We start from the raw sequence: 17,202 nt of genomic DNA on the forward strand, positions 1-17,202 counted from the left end.
GCTGGTTTGGGGACTTTTTTTGTCTTTCTTCTTCCCAGAAAGAAAGCAAAATCTAAATTAAAACAAAACAAAAAAAAAGCACAACTTGGCCAGCTGATCAATTTTACAGCAGACTCTTGCAGCAGACTGGCTATTGTGTCTGAATCATATTTTCCCAGTTGGATTATAAATGCATGATTGACTGAAAGAACTTACAAATGCATATGAAAAGCAGGAGCAGCATCCTTCTCCATTTCTGCATGAAAATAAGAGACATAAACCTCAGATACATCCATCCATAAGCTTAGGTAATGATCTCACTGAAAGATAGGGATGGAAACCAGGGATTATAAGCCATCACTGACATGGAAGGGGGACTAAAATGACAGGAAATTCTGCTTTAGAGAGAACAAAACACAGAATCCAAAAATAAACCTAGTGAGATTTGAGGCGCAAGTATAACATGGTGCCTTCTTCCAGTTATTTTTGTACTTGAAAAACAAACAAAATGCAGGTCATTTTTAAATTCAACATTTTACCTTTTGTCCTTTCTTAAGCATCTCAGCTTATTTTGTTTCTTTTTCCCTTCCTCTGAATCCACCCTCCCCCAACCACTATAAGCATATTTCAAAAGAATTTGCTTATGCCTTGGGTTCTTGCTCTCTTTACCATTCTTCAATCTTCTACGGAGTTCTTGGATTCCAAGCCCCAAGAGGGTAGGCAGCAGGCCTCCGTACTAAGTTTTCTGTTTCAGTAGCCAACTCAGCGCTATGCACAATTAGGTACTTAATTGCTTTGTGATGACTATGATTGATGATGTTTTCCACATATACTAATTCCAGAGAGAAATTCACTTCCCCTATCAGATGGATTGCATACAAATGACTACTCCAAAAACATGACTGCAACAAATAATTCTAGAAAATAAGGTCTTTGAATTTTTACTAGAAGGCCCATTTCACTTACAAACACACAAATAGAAATCAATGATAATGTTGCTTTTATAATCTACTTTCTTAAAGCAAGAATGTCACATAGATTGGGCGTTGGGGAAGAACATCAGTGAATAAATTATACAGCTTGTTTTGTTTTCTTGAAAGTTCTGTCTCCATTACTTCATCTGTAAATTGAGGATATTAACCTTTTACCTTGCGGTGATTTTAAAATAGGTCTGCAAATTCTTTAACATTCCTCCCTTCAAAAGATAAAACCTATTTTCACTCTTCTTTATTGTGGGCCAGATGTAGTGACTTACTTCTAATAATCAGTTATGGCAGAAATGAATGATTTTGTCTGATTCTCTTTCAGTCTTTTTCTTGCTCTCTCTCTCTCTCTGTCTCTGTCTCTGTCTCTGTCTCTCTCTTCACTTGTCCTGTGGGAAGTTAGTCATCATGTCTGAAGATACTCAAGTGCCCTGTGGAGAGGCCCATGAGTAGAGGAACAGGGGACTCTTGCCAAAAGCCAGCACTGACTTGTAGCCGGGTGAATGTGTCATCTTAAAACCTCCAGTTCTAGTCAAGCTTTCAGACAACTGCAGCCCTGGTGGGCATTCACTGCAACCTTGAGAGAGAGTGTCTGAACCAGAATAACTCAGCTTAGTCACTATTGCATTCCTGACCCATAGGCATCGCAAGAAATAAAGTTTAACCATCGTTGTAAGCCACTACAGTTCCAGGTAATTTTTTGGACAAAACTAGATAACTAATATAATTGTTTTCTCGTAGTATTCTTCTGAAGGTCGAATGAGATAACATGTAAAGAAGTTAGCATATGACGGTAATCAATAAACACTGGTTCTGTATTTCTACTTGGCAGTGATCAAGTGTTATTATGACTACACTAATTTCATAGACATTTCTTAATCCAGGAAGTGCTTAAAGTATATGTAGAATTCTACAAAAGATAGAGGAGGAACAAGCCTATGTGAGGTTAGCTTAAAGCTTCTCTCTTTTTCATTCCATATGGATATTTCACTAAGTTGTGAAGTTTATCCTAATGGCTTCTAAAATTGTGGTTAGGAAGAAGATGGCACCTGGTTAAAAAAAAAAAAAAAGAAAAGCAACATGGGGAAAATAGCATTGAGAAGGTTTAATTGTCTCATACCTGTCCATAAGAAAAAAAAAAAAAGAAGAAAAATAAGTCAAAGTGTTAAAATTCCAATAATAATTATATTAATAATAGAATTTATTAGCAATGACTATAACATGTATAAGCTAAGTACTATTCTTACACCCTATTTACAGATGGGAAAACTGTAGCTCATAGATACAGTAGTTTTGTAAGGTTAAATAGATAGTAAGTAGTGTGGACAGCCCTGTTGGCTCAGCGGTTTAGCACCTGCCTTCGACCCAGGTGTGATCCTGGAGACCTGGGATCGATCGAGTCCCATGTCGGGCTCCCTGCATGGAGCCTGCTTCTTCCTCTGCCTGTGTCTCTGCCTCTCTCTCTGTGTCTCTCATGAATAAACAAATAAAATTTTTAAATCTTAAAAAAAAAAAAGATAGTAAGTAGTGGAATTCAGGAGGGATGAACCTAAGTCTTCATTCTTAATCTTTATGCTACACCATCCTCCCTAGTAAATGGCAGCAAAACATATATCCACATTGGAGGATAAATGTAAGTGATTTTTGAGCAAATGTCAATTGTTGGTAGAATATATCAACAAATAATTGGTATAACCTCTTGGTAAAATGTTATGGACTAGTTTTTCTACTTTTTGTCATTCGTTTATGCTCCTTTCAAATCCCTTCATAACTGTAGTTGACATGGGTTTGCCTTTATGTTTTTTTTTCTTTTATACAATGTAAAATGTATGGCTCTGATAAGATAAGGTCCTGTGTTGTCCATAAACTTCCCAGTGAACTTACAATATAACACTATATTATTATTGTCTGTTATTTTATTAATAATATATCTTATTATCAGAGTGAAGATTCTAATAGAGATTGGACTTGATTTTAAACCACTTAATATTCTGTTTCATACCCTCAGCCTGGCCGTCAAGCTGTTGAGGGAATTGATAAAGGATTACAAAATCGGATAAGCAACTACATCATGGACATGGCAGTCCTCCAAGACAACTTCATTATCATCTATAAGCCTTATGAATGGCCAAGTAACCACAAAATCAGCTGAGAACACTAGAGTTTCCTTATGATTCTCTTAAGAAAGCAATACACAAAACCTACACACACACACACACACACACACACACACACACACAAAGGGTTGGCATCCTTGCTAGTTTCCTCTAAGCAACCAATAGAAGGACATGGTCTATAAATTGGAACAGCTAAGGCTGGATATAGCCTTCCCTGAGTTGGCCCAAAAGTGATCTTTTAAAGGTTTGAATTAGTTTCTAACTTTCACAAATGGAAAATTCCACGTGAAAGTTTATATTTCTGGTTCTTTTTTTTTATTGAAAACCCAGACAAAACTGGTCCTGCATGACTACTGGAGGAAGCTGAAATTAACTGGCCACTTTAGAAGCTGCTCTCCGTATTTTCTCCATCTGTACTCCCTGTTGCATTATACCTGCCCTCAATACCCTCTTTTACATCATCTGTTGAGTCCCTTAGGTATCTGGATTTGTGATTTTCACACAAAACTGAGAACTTTGTGATGACAAAGCCTGTATCTGTCTGGCATCTGATCTAGCAGATGCAGGTACTTAAATTATTGCTAAATGTCAGAATCTCTCTCCCTTTCCTTACTTATTCTGCACCTATGCATTCAAGCTAAAGACAAATGTGTCTAAATGAGCTAAAGACTTTAAATGTGTCGAAGTGATGAAAAATAAAAAGATGATATCTGACGGCATCAACAAATCAGTAAGACCTTCTCACCACAGAAGATAGTTGAAAAATACTAAACTGGAAAAGCACAGCAGAGCAAAACTCGTCTAACTCTACAGACACTTGCTCATATGCTAGCAAAACTGGGGCCCCTTTATAATTGACATTCTACCACCTTGAATTATTTATCTAAGTACATGATCTTGGGTCATACCTCTGGACCTTAGTACATGTTGCTCCTTCTGAATGGTTCCTTCTAGTCTAATTAACTCTCATTTATTAAATGTAATCCCTCATTGATATCATGCCTTACCAGAAGTCACACCTCCATGATTTGCCTTCTAGGCTACTTCTTTGTCTACATACTTATATTATGGCACTTTTCATATAGTATCTTTAATGTACATGTCTTCTTTGTAGAATGTTAGTTTTTTAAAGGTATCCTTTTGATTTTAATTTATTATTACCCCCAACTCTAAGCATAGAGCTTGACATAAGTAAATACGCAATGAAATTAATTTCTACTCTTCTGTGAAGACTCAATAGATGAGTCAAGGAAAGTTTATTTTCAGGGTCCAATTGTCCTGGGCTGTCCTGCTCCTCAGCTGCAACACAAAAAAGCATGGTACTGTGAATCTGTCACATGGATACAAATGTGCAAATGGAGAGTATCAGCAGGTTACCAGGATCACTTATAACACAGATAAACTCAAGATAATTGACTATATTGTACCTAATAGTCTGAAGCACATAAGAAGGTAAAACAATATTTCAAATATTTTCAATTCACTTTATTGATTCTTTGGAGCTAATTCTGTTATATCTTAGGTTTTACTGAGGGACTGACCTACTCACCCTATCAATGCTAAACAGAACAGTTTCAAAGGATTTGCATGAAGTACATTAACTGTGTTTGTATCTGTAGTTGATATGAGTAATAAAGGGGAACAGGATCCATAGAACACACTATTAAAGGGACATGTAATAATCTACAGTTCTTATTCGAGAGATTTATGTGATTAAAGGCAATAAGCAAGAGTTGTCATTATAATATAAAAATTCTCATTGCTTTAACAATCACCACTTCAAGCCTTATGCATACACACACAAGATGCCTTGTTTATTCTATGGAGGAAAATCTGCTGGGAAATAGTCCCTTGACTTATTTTCAGTGATAAACAGATAAATGGCAGCCTGTAAATATGATTTTAAACTGAAGAGCCACGGAATTTTTCTAAAATCTTGCATAAGGATAGATACTTCCTTCTAATACCTCTTGGGCTTTCAACCCAATAATTAAGAAGTTACTGTATTTTGTTCATGTATCCATACTCCTCCCATACACACACATCTGTGGACATACACACTACAATTATTTTCTGTAACTAAACTTAATTTTTTTAAAGATTTATTTATTTATTTATTTATTTATTTATTTATTTATGATAGACATACAGAGAGAGAGAGAGAGAGAGAGAGAGAGAGAGAGGCAGAGACACAGGCAGAGGGAGAAGCAGGCTCTTGCCAGGACCCCGACGCAGGACCTGATCCTGGAACTCCAGGATTGCACCCTGGGCCAAAGGCAGGTGCGAAACCGCTGAGCCACCCTGGGATCCCCACTAAACTTAATTTTTAGGATTGATAGTATAAACTAATAATATCAATTACTTCTCCAGAATTACTAACTCTTGAGAAAATGATCTTATGGACCCCTAACTCAAAAGACTGGAAATAAATCCAGTCCCAGGGAAAGCCTTGCAGGAACCACCTATAGCTGCCTTTGTTTCTTTCACCAATCCTGGATGCAACTTAGTATTTTAGCCATATGTGAGCACAGTTGTCATTTTCTTTAACCTGTCTTACTATACTTTCTACTGTCTTTTGTGTGTTAACTATGATATTTTTAAATGACTTCACCTGCAAGTAAGGGTATATCTTGTGATATCAGTACATTTTTACCTCACAAATGAAAATGGAATTTTGTTCATTTTGGTTGTAAAATAGTCCATTTGATTATTAAAAGCTAGCCCAAGCTAATATATTGGTCTTCACACAATAAGTAAATCATGTCATAACTTATCCTAAGGTTTCTGACATATATATTGCAGTCATCCATTGGATGGTAACATTCCATGGCAGCATTTGGATACTCACTTAGGAAAGAATGGATAGAATTGTACCAATGGTGTATGAGCTTAATATAGACTATTGCATACTAAATATTTGTGTCCCTCTAACATTTATTTGTAGAAGCCTGAACTCCTAGTGTGGCTGTATTTGAAGATGGGGCCTCTAAGTAGGTAATTAAGGTTAAATGAAGTCATAAAGGTAGGTGATCTGACAGGATTAAAGGTTAGTGTCTTTATAAGAAGAGATGCCTGAAAGCCCTCTCTTCCACTTTCCCTTCCTCCCATTATCTCCATGCACACACCAAGGGAAAGCCACGTGAGGACACAGAGAGAAAGGTAGTCTTCTGTATACCAGAAGGAAAGGTCTCACCAGAAACTGAATTGGCCAGAAACTTCATCTTAGACTTTCCAGACTACAGAACTTTAAGAAATAAAAATCTATTGTGATATCCTGTCATGGCAGCCCAAGGCAACTAAGGCAAGATTCAGGGCCTGACTGAGTCTTAAGACCTATCCCCCATTAGCATCAGGGGCTCTGCTCTGCATAGGTGCAAGAGGGGATGAGGGTCCCGTGAGAAGAAAAGTCAGAGAATCCTGGAATGGGTGATAGAAATGAAGAGGGAGAGAAAGGGCTGTGTCTTCCTCAGGCAAAACCATGTGCCAAGCTGGAACCCTAAGAAGAAGGGTTTTTACCTCATTTCTGTGGAGAACTATGTTTGGCTCTGGGAGATTAAGCTTTGTTTTAATCACTGAAGGTCTTTCAGTTTGAAGGACATAGAAAGCAGCATTCTCATGTCAGGGATTATTTCAGTGACAATTTTAAATTCAAGTGGATTGACAGGGAGCAGACATCAACAAAGAGGCCAAGAAGAAGAAAAAGAAGAAAAAAACCACACACATGCACAACATATGAGAGGATCAACTGTGAACAAATGGGGAAAACTTAGAGGCTACCTGGAAATAACTGTTGTTGGGTAGAAAGAAGTTGCAAGGGAGCCTGAATAAGGGGCCAAGAACTTAGGAGTTTTGGTATAAGGTTACTAAGTCAGAAAATGTTAAGCACTAATGCTATATTTCCATAAGGGCTGTGGAACAGGAAAATAAGTCCACTCTGGTGATAATATTAAAATATTCATATTCTCTCTGTCTCGTTCTGTCACTCACACACACACACACACACACACACACACACACCCCAAACCCATACTTGGCCCATCTAAAAGCCCTTCAGTTATTTCTTCCTTAATCTTCTTCTTGCAGTTTTGGAAACACACATACCAGAGGGTATTGCAGAGAAACTGTATATTTCTAAATATGAGTCAAAACCCTCAGACCTTTGCATAGTACATTTTAATGCAAAATAAGTATCATCTATTCTGATTAAAATGGACATAGAAAATCTGGGGATGCAATACCTGTTCTTTCTTTCACAAAAACAGGAAGTCTTTTTAAAATGATTTTCTCCTTTAGCACAAGTAGAAAAGGCAATGAATAAATGGCTTTTTTTTCTCTCTCCTAAACCATAAAGCTACCCAGTCTTCTGCTTATAGAAGATAAGAATATATTTCTAGCATAGTGACAGTAGGTATTCTCCAGTATAGTGCAATAGGTAGGAAGTATGTATCAGTGTGTCCCCAGAATGAAAAAAAAAAAAAAGATTTAATATGTAGTTAGACAAATTTTCACACAGAAACCGGCAGGAGTTTTCAGATCTCTGGTAATTAATCTAAGTGGATTTTGTTTTGTTTTGTTTTGGTCATTCTGATGTCAAAATCTTGCCTGATATCTCAAAGTCAGAACATTGTGAAAATCCTCCATTTTAAAAAGTCTATGAGCCATAATCACATGTTTAAAAATGCATTCATTAACAACGTAAGGCTGTTAAATCCTCGAGAAATCCTCAAGAGATATATTAATCTAGGGCATGATTACCTTACCCTGCCTACCTAGCCAAATGGTCCTTTTGAGTACAATTATTAGCCAATGTTCTTTTGTTACTATTACTCCTCACTGCCATTTCAAATGCTGCTAGTAAGTAAATGGTGTTCTTAGATACGATAGAAGTGATATGTTCCTTCTGATGGAATTGAAATATGAAGGACAGTGGGAGACAGCATATCTGATAAAATGGGCTACTTCCTCACTAGCTGAGTCATAGAGAGGACATTTGAGTCATGGGGTTGCTTTATCACAGCAAACGCTATTTGCTTCCTTAATAATATTCACAGGAAAAGTCCTCCTATCTCTGACTAGAACATAGACAAATAGGAAATAGAGGGAACATTATATTTGAGTCCTTTACACATTCTGGTTAGCCCTGGTGAGTTGATTCAGTTAGAACATCTTTTTAAGGTTGTATTTTGGTGAACCCTTTCAGAACAGGTAAAACTGAGGTCAAAAATCTGCACATTTGTTAGGTTTGGAATATATTATCTATGATCTCAGAATTCTTAAAAGTTCAAGTGTTTTTCTCACTGAGGAGGCTCAGTACATAATGACTAGTGAGAATGATGCTTGATTCATCTGAAACTGGTAGAGAATAAAGTTCCACCCATTTCACTAGGTGATTTTTACACGCTGAGAGTAGATTATAGATAAAACCTGGTGTCCCACCACCTGAGCTCCAAGTAATATACCCCACATCAAGGGTTCAGATCTTAACAGGCTCAGGAATAATCTTGTTTCCTTTGGAGGGAAGGAAGTAGTGTGAAACACCTGCATATTATTTGGCTCTGTATTTTGAGGAAAATAAAATCTTCTTGACTTATCACTTTCTGTGTTCTTCCACTCCATTGATTGTGATCAAAGGAATCAAGATATGCTCCAGTCTCCACAACAGAGATATTCTTATTTGGGGAAGGCTCCAGAAAGGATGATGGATCCTTTACTGAGTCTAGTTGTGAGCTAACTTCCACCTATCTATGTCCCATGTCATGATTTTAGCCCTAGAATTAGGACACTGAAAATCCTCGACTGTCTGGATTCCATCTCGGAGTTGTCTCAACCATATAATGAGTATGCCATGGGCCACTGGTATGCCAGGGGTTCTGATTTCTCAAACATGGATCTGGAAAGTCCATACATTAGATTAAGAAGCATATTCCATCCTAAATAAAGGTAGTTTAAAATTTTATGAGGGTTTTTGTTTTCTTTTCTGTCTACAGAAATAGAATATGATAATAATTATCAAAAACAAAGAAAAAGCAAACTACACTGAACATAGAAGTAGACATCAGCAGATGTTCTAACAGCCATACACCAAGAACAAATAATAGTTAAATATTGCTAAGTGAAGAAAAATAACATTCAGAAGCAAGAGTCAGGGGAATTAGGTAGACAGATTGTAATTAGCAATTACCTAAACTGGAACATGTCCAGGACATAAGGGCTAACATCACCTCTACCACTCTAAGAGGTGCCCTGGGATTCTTATTAATTCTTAATAAACTAAAGTAAGTAAGAGCCCCCTCCCTGCTTTATCTCCCATTAAGATATGGAAATCCATTTCTCTCTTATATCCAGAGATCAGTTCTGATTGACACAGAATTTTTTTTGCATATATACAAAATGTTATTTTTTCATTTATGTCATGCACTGACTCCAAAGGCACTAATTTAAAAATCCATATCAATTTGAACACAAGTGAGCCTGAACTATATTTAAGGAAATTATATCATTCAAGGGTCAAAAGAAATCACTGCTGAATTAATAGCCTGAACAAAATTTACTGCAAAACCGGAGAACAACTTACTGCAGTACTTTGATGCAACCTTATACTTACAAAGGGAGCAGGAATGAGCCAGGTTCAGGAATATATTCTAGCATGCTAATTACATGCAAAACATTGGGAGATCCCTAAAGTAGGACCTCAACAAGCAACATTTTCTTATGAATTTACATTATTTAAAAATAACCCTTTATTTCGTTACAGATAACATTCAGTTATTACCAATGTAAACATGCATTTCTCCTCAGTTGAACTACATTACTGTCTTTGTTGCCCATTACAATATTATCATGATGATATGATGAGGTCTAGCTCACTTGACATTGAGAATGAATGAAGTGTTGCAATTGCAACTGAGTGATTTTTATGGGTAACCAAGGGTTATCTATGTAACATTTTTCTTTAAATTAATAAATTAAAATGTCAAGTATTTATTGAACAGTCACCACCTGAAGGGCCCTGGGCTTGAGGCTGTATCTAAAGTGGATTACATCATTTTATACTGAAAATGATTTAACCCTGGTGATATATGTCTGTGCATTTATGGTTGTATGACTCCATAATGCAATCAACCTCCCATGGTTTCCCAAGTTATATAAGGGTTAGTTGTTTCTGTAACACATATTTCTCCATGGGGGCAAAACTCGCAGCAAGATTTGGTTTTAACAGTTTGTCAGTAGAAATTCTGGAGGAAGATGCAGGGTTTGGAAAAGATAATTCGGTTTTGACTGAGAAGGGGTGATCCATCAGGGAGAGTGGAAAGATAGGAAGGGGCAGGAAGACTCCTCAAAAGGAAACAAAAAGCAATGAAACTCATAATCCTTTATGGTTCCAAGGTAAAAGTGCAGGAAGGACAGGCTTTCTGATCATACTTTGAATGAAATAAAGGGTAAGTTTTTAACTGACTTGAACACAAACGAAGGCTCTTCTGAATTCTTTTAGTTTCTAAACTGAAGAGACTGGGATGTTAAACCAAATCCCAAATCATTATTAACACCCAATTCTGACTCAATAGATTCTGAAATAAAGGGAATTTGTTTCAAGGAGTTAATTACCAGTTAAGGTGGTAAGTTGATTTATTTTGCTAAAGCTAAGAGCCTGCTAAAGACTAGTTCCCTGGGTCTTATTAGAGTAGAAAAATGTCAGGGTCAGAGACCACAGAGCTGGAACATTCAGATTCCCCCTAAAGAGCCCTCAACAATATTTATAATAAATCTGAAACTGAAATAGAGGGAAAGAATTCATGCTAAGCTTTGGTTAAAGTGACTAAGTTATGTGCCCATGCTTTGGTGCCTGGATTCCTTCCATTCTTGCACTAAATTATTTTGCACTAAGTCATTTTTTTAAACAAATACTAAAAATAGTATTTGTGCTTGCCAAGTAATTAATGCTGAAATTTTAATAAGACTCTATTCATGGAAGAAACATAAATGGCCAGCTCCTGAATTACACTTTGTAAAACCAAACCTAATATGTGATAACAAAGTTGCCTTTTTCTGGCTGTTGGTAATTCCTACAGCCCTGTGGAAGTTAGCAAAAACTGTAATCCAGGGGGAACTGAATATGGTGAAAAGAAAACTCTGCCTTATATTAACACCAATTCTGACTCAATAGGTTCTGAATATTTCCTCTATCAGTGGCAGGACTTCTCAAACTTGAATAAAATATAGTTCCTTTTTAAAAGAAAAAGCCACACTTAGGGACCCCACTAACCATACCAATTATTTTCATTTTAGCACTTTATCAATGTAACAAGCATAAATGCACTTACAATACACTTATGCTGAAGGTCCTTATACGACCAAAACAGACTTATGAATTAAATACAAGTAAGTCTAGAAAAGTTGTAAAATTTCAATTAAAAATACTAACTTACTATAACAGCTGATGTTGCCTAGTTTAAATGAAATTACCAATTCCATAGTAAATACCACACTCCTGACCTCTAAGCTCTTCTGAGCTCTTCATGTTCACATCAAACAATTCTTCCCCCAATTTGAAATTTGAATTCTCCAGTTGAAATATTGTGAAGACTTTGTTTTTGAAAGTACACTCTGACATCATTTTATGTTTTGCATGGCACAAATGCAGCTCTTATAGTCTCAATCTGCTCCTGTTCTTATTAGTCCTCGACAGCTAAAAAATGAAAGGTTGTGTCCCCATGTGATCATGAATACAACTTGACTCAGGCATTAAAATCTTGTTCAAGCATCTGGGTATTAAGTGGTCATGCCTAGATCATTCAAAATATGCTTGTACTACAGTTTTTTTGGACTGTCATGTTCATCTGCCACTTGCAAGGAACTCAGACCCATGAGAACGCATCCTTGGGAACCCCTTTCCGGTATGAGCAATTTGTTTTGGTGAGCCCCAACCCAAAAAGTTTACCATCCTGAAGTCAAGCTGAAGTATAGGGGACAATGGGGATTGTCAAGATGGTGGTCATGATACTTCTTACTATATTTAGCATGTAGATAAGACTACATGTAAAGTTCTCATTTTGGTCTTTTGTAGGTTGATTCCCAATGTTTTTTAAACTCTGCCTTAGACATTATTAGATAAAGCAAGTTCTACTGAAGACGGATAGCACATTTAGATAATGCCAATTACATTACAAACCTGACTGTCACTATTTGAGGGATTGTGTCTGAGACTCAAACTTTCTTCTCTTCCTCTTAATGTACTCCTTTATTCTTAACTCTCATTGTTATTATACCCATAAAGCTGACACACTCCAACCAGTGCACCAAGAAAAACAGTTAAGAACCCAGGAACACCGTTTTTGTTTTTTAGATTCTTGACAATTGTTACATTATGAAACTTAACTTATAAATACACTTATTCACATAACTCAACTTATTATTGTAAACTATAATCCTCGGTCACAGTTCCTCACCCACATCAACTACTGCTGCCTGATGCCCCTGACCATACTTTTCGTCTTTCTTCTATGATGGGCCCTCTTGATCACTTATTCCATAAGGATAGAGATACACTAAGTAGCTGGTCTATCCTGGTTGCAGCTTGGACTCATCTGGGCAGCAATTTGGGCTCCCTACCCAGAAAAGTCAATAAGGCCCAGCTATTTACAAGAGGGATGGCTGCTGTGTCCCAGTTGGAATCATTTGAGGCCATTTTCTTTCACTGATAGAGGAGAGAGATCCACTTACAGTTGAAATGCAGTCAGCTTGCACCACTGAATTCAATTACCCAGCCCTGCAACTGGCCATAGTGTGCCCTGCGGTTAGAAAAAGGGAAATGGGATAAAAGGTTTATCTTGCCTTCTTCTTTCCTATTCTTTAAGAAAAAAAGTGTCATTAATTGAACGTGTTAGCCTTCCCATTACTTGTGGGAAGCTCTTCTCTGATAAGATGGAGATTTATTTAATGAGACCCAATTTTGACAGAGTGCACTGTAATGGAAAAAAAAAAAAAAAGAAGAAGAAGAAGTCCTACAGTTAACTAGTCAAATATTAAGGTTAATCCCTGTCAATTTTATGGCCACATGCTCAAAGTTTAGATGGGATTTTCAGGAAGTTAAACACATTCATTACTTACAGAGCATCTTTATTACTCCCATAAGCCATCTGAAAGTAATACTTGCAGAAGATCCTGCTCCCTACTTCATCAAGGGGTATCGTTTGTGAAATAAGCTGCTGGGCAGACACTGGGGCACAAGGAAAGGTGAGAACCCCCTGGATGAGCCTGAGTCAAGTCTTAGTTTTGATACATGGCACTTGGGTAACTTTTATATTCACTATGTTTCTCTAGTCCTCAGTGTCCTACTCATAAAATGGGAATGACAATATGTTAGATCCACACTGTAACACCACCCACTATAGAGAAGAACTTAGCCTTAAAGAAAGTCTGTTGAGAGCTTCCAACAAGGTGCATTCATATAAGAACTAAAGGGGCTCTGCAAGGAGCTAGCCTTTTATAGTGATTCTGCTGAGGCCTCTAATTACCCCTTAGGTTTATAGTGAATAGAGCTTATTAAAGCAGACTAAACATTTCCCTTATATTTAGGGCCTTACATATTGTGAATTACTATGGATCAAAGTTTCCTCCATGCTCTGTGAAGAATTCATATTCTTCATTGGTAAACTGAAAGTAGATTCTGATTGTCAAAACACTTAGTAGAAAAAAATTACCCATCAATAACTTTATTTTTTTTAGATTTGTACAGTCTTAGAAACATAGGATAGAGTTTCTATCTGAAGGACAAGAAAGGTAAGTTTTTGACTGACTTTAGTACAAACTAAGGCTCTTCTGAACTCTTTAACTTCTAAGCTGAAGAGACTGGGATGTTAAACCAAATCCCAAACTGTAGGATATTTACATGGAAATCACTGGGACTTCAAAGTATCATTATCAGCAATTATTGGACAGGAAGTAGTGTGGGCGTAGGCAGGGAGCTGGCAAGGACATAACAATTTGGCAAGGCTATCTGATACCTCATTTGTGTGGATATTACTGGCTGATCTATATACAAGGCAGTGTCTTTCTATAGGACACAACAGTTCCAGGTATGTTCCAAGTATCCTTTTCATTTCAAAAATAAAGGCAATGCTGCTCAACATGACAGGCTGAAAGCTGGGGCGCCACCACAAGGGAAGACATTACTCACACATTTAAGTGACAAATGACATTCACGTACATCCCACTCCAAAGGTATGGCCTATAATTTGCAATATTGTACCACTAAATCTGGTTATTAGAGTAGTAGAATGGAATAAGGACACCTGGGTTTTACGCCCAGCTTGGCTATGGTATGTGACTCCTGGCAAGTCATTTCAGTCCCCTGCACTTTAAATTGGCATTCTGAAATGGGTGTATTGCCACCTACTCGGCAGAGGGGAAGTCTATGAAAGATCTGACATTTATATGATGTGAAATACATTTCAGACCAATTTAACTTAAAGTCCAATTTATAATGACTGACTTAAACTATTTTTAGAAAATAGGTAAACATCATGGACTGTCATCAAGCTTCTTATGAAAGGTTGATAAGATGAAAAGGTGATAAGACAAATCAATTCGTGCGTTGAGGAGATCATATGGGACAACCCTGTTATGTGACGCATTGTCCGAGATCATGAACAATAGCATGAACAAAAGCTACAGAATATTCAGTTCTGTTTTCCAAGGCTCCTTAACCAAAAGTGAGGTTAGCTAGCTTCCTTTTGAAGACGGATTCCAGTGAGAATGAGAATCCCCCTCACTAAATCTAATTATGTGAATTCTTCATTCTCCAGTGAGTGGCCCTCCCACTTGTTATCTTAGAATAAAACCATGAAAAAATGCTACTGGATAAATCAATAATAGATGCCAACAGTTGATGAAACTGGCTTGATTTTGAGGATAGAGGCATCTGCCAGTAAAATAACAGTATATGTACAATGAAGGAAGGATTCCATCATCTCTGAATCAAATTACAGAGTCCATCAATCTGAGTAAGAAAAAAATAAAGCAAAACATATACCTTTCTCCTTAACTCTAAGAATGAGGAAACATCAGTAAACCTGCCAAGATGGCAGATTTGTGCAACTGCCAACAGATATTTTTTAAATTTGTCTTTTACTTCTTGTTTCATTCCTACAACATTATTGCACTATGTAGTCAACATCACAATATGGCTTTGCTGTCTATTCCAAGAAAAGTCAGATCCATATGTTCTCTTGTTCTCTCTCCTCTCTCTCTCTCTGACATCTCTCCCTCTCTCACACCCTTATTTTCTTTTTCTTTTTGGTTTTATGGGACAGCATTGCTAATTTTATTCAACAGCTGGAGAAAGGCAATTTGACGACACTCATCCATGGAGGCGCCCAGGCTGGCCTGCTACTTTCTCTCCCCTCTCCCCAATGAGTAGCAGTAATAAAAGCTCAACAGCTCTAAAAGCAATCGATTCTGAAACGGTGTGGTACAATTACCAGCCCGGATGGCAGCAAAGACTTCCAGTAAAATAAAGGCAAGACAAATAAGGTCTCTGCAGCAGGACTGGCCTCTGTTGTACAAGCAGCTCTCTGGTCGTAAAGAAGAACCACATGGTGCCTCATGTGATGAAGCAAGTGAATAGCTGGACAGCTAAGGGCCCAGGAGGAGACAGTACCTCTAACAGCTCAGTGGAACATGGACAAAATGGTCGTTCCAATGCAATGATCTCTAAATTATTCTATATTGAACCTGTGACCTCTGAATAGATTATTATCACCATTATTTCTTTGGTGTTCACAATCATGTCCTTGTAGAATTAAGTTATTGCTCAGAGTGCAGATTTGGAAATGGCTTCCAGGAGTGTCCCAAAACCTCCAGTGCTGTCTCACCCAGTGGTTTGCTCTGGTCATCCTGAATCAGAGCTTTTATCTTGATAGAGGCTTGCCTAATATTTAAATAATCCTTAAAATTCACTTGAAGTCACCAATATAAACTTGTCTAAACTATAAATAATAAAAAAATACAAGGTTTGATCAACCAGGCTAAAGACTGAATTGGCTTTCTATTCTATCTGTAAAAAAAAAATGATATTATACAATTGTTCATATGAAAAGACGTTCAAAAAGAATACAAATAATATTGTGGGGAAAAAGTGTCATAGGTTAATTTTAAAATAGTATGTTACTTTATGTGTTTCTATGATGTTTGTGATATGTATTAGGTTTTTAAGATTTGTAATTTGGGGTGGGGGGGTGCCGGTGTGGCTCAGTCAATTAAATGTCTAACTTGATTTCCACTGAGGTCATGGTCTCAGTCTTGAGATTGAGCCTGGGGTAGATCCCCTGCCTAGAGCCCTATGTGGGACTCCATGCTCAGTGAGGAGTCTGCTGCTCACCTTCACCTTCACCTTCTCCCTTTCCCCCTCCCACCCCCACACACACCTCCCCCAAACCGCTCTAAAATAAATAAATCTCTAAATAAAATTTGTTAATTTTTCATTGTTTCTTTTCTCATGCTAACTTGATAGTTATTTTTATATTTAATTTTGAATCTTTTTTCTTAAGTTATAAAACACATACTCACACAGATAAGTTTTAGATCTACAGAGTGGGGGACCTTTCCCAGGGGGTCCTTGATCTGATCTTCAGTACCATCCTCAGGGAAATCCTTGCTATCCCTTAGCATTATTTTTCTCTCTCCCCTTCAGGACTGCCAATTGGCTTCGAAGCCTCCAGCATGAACACTGACTCAGTTTATACAATGGCCAACAGAGCCCAAGTTTTTTGTTTGTTTTGTTTTAAAGATTTTGTTTATTTATTCATGAGAGACACAGAGAGAGGCAGAGACGTTGGCAGAGGGAGAAGCAGGCTCCCCGCAGGGAGCCTAATGCAGCACTCAAGACCTAGATACATTAATACAGCACTTAACACATTATAATCCAATTACATGGATCTAGCTCTTTTGGATCATGAGCCTGTCACTGACAAGGACCATGGCTTCATTTCACTAAGTATATATCTGGTATTTTGTTATACCAGCTATTAGGGACATAAAGATGGAGTTGGCATATTACAGTCAAGTTAAAAAAGGTAGTAAGTACAACAAAATGTGGGATAGAATTCTTTGAAAATCAGTATGGT

General features: G+C 37.3%; 1 protein-coding gene and 1 long non-coding RNA gene across 7 annotated transcripts in view; one reads left to right on the forward strand and one right to left on the reverse strand.

Moving 5' to 3' along the window:
- The window catches only part of LOC121493081, a 61,310-nt gene extending 44,908 nt beyond the window's left edge, over nucleotides 1-16,402 (forward strand). Inside the window, exons 6-8 of the long non-coding RNA XR_005988372.1 lie at nucleotides 6,024-6,101; nucleotides 13,805-13,858; nucleotides 15,391-16,402. This is a non-coding gene — a long non-coding RNA (uncharacterized LOC121493081). The remainder of the gene's footprint in view (nucleotides 1-6,023; nucleotides 6,102-13,804; nucleotides 13,859-15,390) is intronic.
- Nucleotides 1-17,202, reverse strand: part of NRXN3 (neurexin 3) — a 1,543,117-nt gene that overhangs the window by 254,984 nt on the left and 1,270,931 nt on the right. The window lies entirely within an intron of this gene.

The sequence above is a fragment of the Vulpes lagopus genome, chromosome 6 (assembly GCF_018345385.1).
Source record: "Vulpes lagopus strain Blue_001 chromosome 6, ASM1834538v1, whole genome shotgun sequence".
Classification (NCBI taxonomy): domain Eukaryota; kingdom Metazoa; phylum Chordata; class Mammalia; order Carnivora; family Canidae; genus Vulpes; species Vulpes lagopus.